This window comes from Vipera ursinii, assembly GCF_947247035.1.
Source record: "Vipera ursinii genome assembly, chromosome: 7".
NCBI lineage: Eukaryota > Metazoa > Chordata > Lepidosauria > Squamata > Viperidae > Vipera > Vipera ursinii.
Window position 1 is genome coordinate 48,515,216 of NC_139521.1, and position 6,000 is coordinate 48,521,215.

Sequence of the window (6,000 nt, forward strand, 5' to 3'; positions counted from 1 at the left end):
AGGCTCGGACTACAAACTACGTCATAATGTTTCCTTTCCCCCATTCTCATATTTTTGCAGGTTCATCAGCCACCACGCCTGGACGAGAAATGACCCCAGCTTCAACTACCCTGAATCCAGTGTGTCTGCTCCATCATCATTATCAAGGTTCATTGGCAGAGACACCTGGACAAGAAATGATCCCAGCTTCAACCACCCTCAATCCAGTGTGCCTGCTCCATCATCATCATCAAGGTATGATAACACCACAGTTAAACACAGAAACTTATGTGGAGCTGTGTTTACAAAAAAAGACGGACATCTCACCTCCTGTACCATCCCCTATTCAATGGAGTGGTTCAGCTGGTGAAGATGAACATCCTAATCGTCAATGTCCTATTCACAAAAACCTCACCCTCTCAGGAAATGTCGTGAGCTTAGAGCCAAGACTATACAAAAGTCGAAAGAGGTTCTCCAAAAACTTAGAATATGTTACATCAAATTTTACACAGACATTAACAATTAACTATTATGCTAATGCTTTTCTATCAACTAATAATCATTATTAATACTTTGGTGTGTGCTGCAATTTATGTCAAGCTTTTTAAATAATTAAAAAGTTATTTTCAGGGGACACATTGTCAACTAGTTAATGGTGAAAGCCAATGTTGAGCAGCTTCATGAATTTACTGAAAATCTAAAGTAAAAGTCAACTAAAATTAATTCAGAATAATGGCAACCTATTATGTCATTTGTGGTTCTTAAAAATTTATTTTATAATGAATGAACAAAATATGCAGTTTTAGAATGTTTTTCCTCTATCTCTGTACAAATAATCTAAAATGAAGTGTCTAATCTAAATAAAAATAGCATACACACAAGGAACAAACTGATCTAATAGATGAGATCAGTTCCAATTATTGCATCATTTGGCTAAAAACTAAGAAACATAAATTTCAACAGACAATAATGCCTATTTTTTAAAACAACTACAGTCTATTAATCACAAGCCTGCTGTTAAGTAAAACAGACTTCCAAATGTACGTTTATTCATATTTCAATGATCTTAGATCATAAATTCTTAGAAAAATCAGAAATAGTATTGCGATTCCTTTTGCTCATAAAACATCAGTTAATGTCATTAACACAACACAGTGAACCATTTTGAAATTGAACAAAAGGCAGAATAGAATCACTATAACATGAGAATAGTTCCAGGTATTATTTTTATTTAATTTATTGATTAAATTTATATACTGTCCATCTCACTGTTTTGGAGTGACTCTGGGAAGATTATAATATAATAAAAAATGGAAATATAGAAAATCATTATAAATATAAAAACAGATTTTAGGAAAATTGTCTTCTATACAGATTGCTTACTTTCCAGCATTCTAAACAATAAAGGCTCAGGCAAAAAGAGACAAAGTATAAGAGCAATACATCTGGGACATGCTGATTCCGGATTCTGAATAGGTATTATAGGAATTCTGCTAAAAACTTCAAGATTCAAGATCAGGACAACAGACAGCAACCCAGCACCTAAGATGAAAACAATGTATGTTCCTTCTGGTAAGTCCAACCATTTAGACTCTATACAAATTTTTACAGATTCAGTGATCTTCTCTTTGAAGACAATAGGAACTGGGCTTAAGGAATGGGGATTTTGATGGAAAATGTTATAATGTTTCAAATCACTTGTTGAATCTGAAAAGCATTCATAAAAGAGTAGTTCAGAATATACTCACTGGTGAGATTTAACTATGGCTAACCAATCCTGCACAAGTGAACACTAACTCTAATATATTCTGCTCTCACGGAATTATGGAGTCTAAGGAATTATTCCTGAATGGACTGGAGGACTTACCAAGTGACACTGGTTGATAATTTTGTTGAGGACCTCTATTCATGGTAAAATAACAAATTAAATGGGCCAATGATAATTATCATACATTCAAAATACCATCAGGTTCCCTGGTTAATCTTATGCTGACTCACAACTTTTTTACCAGCACACCAAGGGAGTGTTTGTCCAGTTTCAATTAATATATCAGTTGCAGCCTTTCCAAGAGTGGGCTGGGAATAACTCATGGCCTTATTATCTCGTTTTATTTTACAATGCACTCTACTCAGAGTTTTTTTTAATGTTTTAAAGGACATTTCAGAAGTGTATCAAGAATATATAGAGCAGCCTACTTGCCAGCTGGTGAAGCCACTCAAGGATGGTGTTTTTTTCAATAGCTTTCTGAATAGAACTGAGTGCTGGTTTTAACCTATAAAGTCCTATGTGCCTTGGCTCCCTGTTACCCAAAGACCTTCAAACCGAATCTGCTTGTTCAGTGCTCTCCACCAAAAAAGAGACACTTTGATTTTCTCCTTTGAAACAAAGCTGATAAAAAAACTTAGGATCAGGCCTTATCAGGATATCTTTCTCCCTGTAGTGGTCCAACTCCTAATATTCAGACAGCAGTCCTAAGGATGCATCAAGGTGACAAAAGCAGTATTGATCTCTGAGACACTTGGACCCTAAGCACTACTGAATGTGCTTAAAAATAATTCTTACGTTTCATTGTGATTTTAGTTATTTTATGAAAATAGCTGTGGGATTGTTTGTTTTATTTTACTGACATGAACTATTCAGAATGACCAAACATACTTTTGAATATTCTCTCACATTTTATAAAACATCTATAAAGACAAGTAGAAGGCTTTTGTGAACAGTGCTGAATCTTCTATTTAGAACAACAAACCAAGTGATAAAAAGGTAAAAAGAAGCAGGTGAATTCAAAGGAAAAGCACATACATGAATGGGTGAGTCACATAAATTACCTTTGTCTTACTTTTCATTAGAAAGATCAGATTTCCTTTCAGATGACACCATTTCTCTTCTGGCTCTGTGGAACAAAAACAGTTTTAGTTTGAATATTCTTTCTTGATGCACTCATTCTTAAAAATAATAAGACTGGTGAATCATTACTTAAAAATACACTTCATTGGTAGCTGATATAAGTTAGACTTTTACACAGGCCTTTTATGTAGAATGAATATGACATCCAGTGTAGCGAGATCATATTTCTACTACAATATTATTTATTACTACCATCCCATTCTATATAACACCCCAAAATAATTATATTTGCAAAATTAGATGACTTTATTTACTAAAAAAAACCCCAAATTTTTCTGCCTTTTGTATACCATAAATAATTATCTATTTTTGCTTTTGGGACATACCCAATAGGGATCAGATGGCCTAAACAGAGCCACTGGATGGCTATCAGGGGATGCAATAAAGTGGAGATTATCCCTAATTGGCAAGCAAAGAGCACCTCAGGATCAGTATGCAGAGAGTGGCTGCACAGGAATAATACGCTCCAAGGCTTCAGCCACTTACCCATCCCAGGCAGAGATTAGGGCCTCAATCAAATTGCCCATCAGAACCTTTGGGAAAATCCCAAGCTCTCTCTGGAATCACACTTGAGCCATCAATTGCATGGATGATCAAACAGGCCCTGTCTCTCTGCAGGAAGACATGACACCAGTGAAAGAAAGAAAGAAAGAAAGGAATCTGTCCATGGCAATAGACAAATATTAATATACTCCACTACCAGATCACATCTCAACCTGCCTGAGGTAAAAAAAACAAATACTGTATGTGTGGCCTGTAGTATAAATTGAACAATCAATGACCCATGAAAGGTTCATGGAGGCCATGAACTATTTCCTTAAGCCAAACTTCAGTCAGAATCCCTCACATCTGGTTTTGTGTGGACTAAAGCCTATAACAATCCATGCCACCCCTTTTCCCATCATGGACTCTTGTTTGGTACAGAGCAGGAAACCTGGACCTAATTTCTGAGAGGGTAACCTCTTCTCTAGGCCAAATCAGGCCTCAGTAAAATCTGCCAGATCTGTGTTCTCCTCCAAGATAAAATCATGGAGGATACTTTTGTTACACACCAAGCTAGCTTTCAGATGCTCCAATTCACACACATCACAATGAACTAAAATTTATTTATTTTTTACTTTGTAACTATATTATATGTGAAACATATCTATTCACTGACCAAATAAGAACATTTTCTTCTTACTAGCAATCATCAGACAAAATAGCCATTTTTCACTCAAAGCAAGGCCCCAATAACTTAAATTATAAAATCTTCTAAAACTCTAAGTGGAAACACTGGTTCTAAGATTGGGGGAGATGCCTAACCTTTCTTCCACATATTCGGTTGTGCAATTGCATGTTTGTCCATGGATAAACACCTCTAGCCTCATTAATCTGTTTCCACCCTACATTCAAAACCACTGAGAAAATACGACTAGTCTGTTTCTAAATTAAACATAAAATAAAGGCGTTTTTCACCTATATAAAATATTCCAGTTAACAGCCAATAGCAGGACTAACCTGCCAGCACAAGCCTAATTCACCACAGCTATGGCAGAAGAGCAATTACTTGAAAAGATGTTTAGCAGCACTCAACCATTAGCAAAGAAGAAAATGGATTATACTGAGAAATCTGTGAATAAGACTGTAAGCTGACAAGAGCTACCAAACACATTTGGTAGGCAATTGACAATTGCCAGTTATTTTTACTTCTATATTTGCCATTTCTGAACATTCTGCGTATTTCCTCTACAAATTTCCTTCCTTATCAAAAGCAGATTATGGCCTTCCAGCCACTAAAATCAATTCATTAGTATTATACTGCATCCAACTGTTTTGCACTTCATTGATTATAGAAAGGTCTATGACTGTATCAATCACATCAAACTATGGAATGTGCTTAGAAAAGTGGGAATCCAAGAACATCTCATTGTTCTCATAAGAAACCCATATACAGGACAAAAAGCCAAATGGCAAAACAGACTGACCCTAGGTTGGTAAAAGAGTGAGACAACCTGTATATTTTCCCCTTCTTTATTCGGTTTATATGCTGAATACCTCTTAAGGAAAACTAGACAGAAAGAAAATGAGTGTGGTTTCAAAACTGGATGAAAAAACATCAATAATCTGCACTATGCTGATACTATTCTAATAACTAAACATGCAAAAAAATGCAAGGGCTATTAATAAAAGTCAAGAAGCATTGTAAGAATGGGACTAAAATTAAATATAAAGAAGACCAAACTAATGACAAGCGGTACAACAAACAGACTAAGAATTGAAGATATAAGTAGTGGATTATTATTATTATTATTATTATTATTATTATTATTATTATTATTATTATTATTATTATTATTATTAATTTTATTTGTATACCGCCCTTCTCCCGAAGGACTCAGGGCGGTGAACAGGACAGTACATGTTAAAAGACAAAATACAAAAATTAAAAGAGATTAAACAAAATGCCCACAACTCTTACAATAAGTTAAAACACATTAAAAAGTAGGTTAAAACACATTAATAAAACCCAACCCCATCCCATCAGGCCAGGCCAGCTTGTTCGAAGAGGTAAGTTTTTAGATCACGCCGGTAGGAGCAGAGGTCAGGCGCCATCCGGAGCTCAACCGGAAGATGGTTCCATAAATCTGGTGCGCCCACAGAGAACGCCCTCCCCCTGGGGGCCACCAGTCGGCATTCTTTGACCGGTGGCACCCTGAGGAGGCCCTCTCTGTACTGGGCGGAGGGAAGTTGACGCCGGCCGCAGGTGCTCCCCAAGGTATTCCGGACCCATGCCAACACCTTGAATCTCACCTGGAAGACAACTGGAAGCCAATGCAGCTCGCGGAGCAGAGGTGTAACATGGGAGTGTCGGGAAACTCCCAACACAACTCTCGCGGCTGCATTCTGTACCAGTTGGAGCCTCCAACTGGTCTTCAAGGGCAGTAGTCCAGACGAGAGGTCACAAGCGCGTGAGTGACCGTACGTAAGGCACCCTGGTCTAAATAGGGCCGCAACTGGCGCACCAGGCGGACCTGGGCGAAGGCCCCCCTAGTCACAGCAACTATATGGTCTTCTAAAGAAAGCTGTGAATCTAGGAGGACTAGATTGAGTCGAAGCCTGTTTCTCCCCAT

At 37.2% G+C, this 6,000-nt stretch overlaps 1 protein-coding gene across 2 annotated transcripts in view; it reads right to left on the minus strand.

Annotated features, from left to right (window-relative positions):
• INPP4B (inositol polyphosphate-4-phosphatase type II B) overlaps positions 1-2,876 on the minus strand; it is a 223,250-nt gene extending 220,374 nt beyond the window's left edge. Inside the window, exon 1 of one of the 2 annotated variants that reach the window (XM_083366960.1) lies at positions 2,809-2,876. The gene's annotated coding sequence lies outside the window, so the exon portion shown is untranslated. The remainder of the gene's footprint in view (positions 1-2,808) is intronic. The other variant, XM_083366961.1, reaches the window with a different exon arrangement.
• Positions 2,877-6,000: the final 3,124 nt, after the last annotated feature.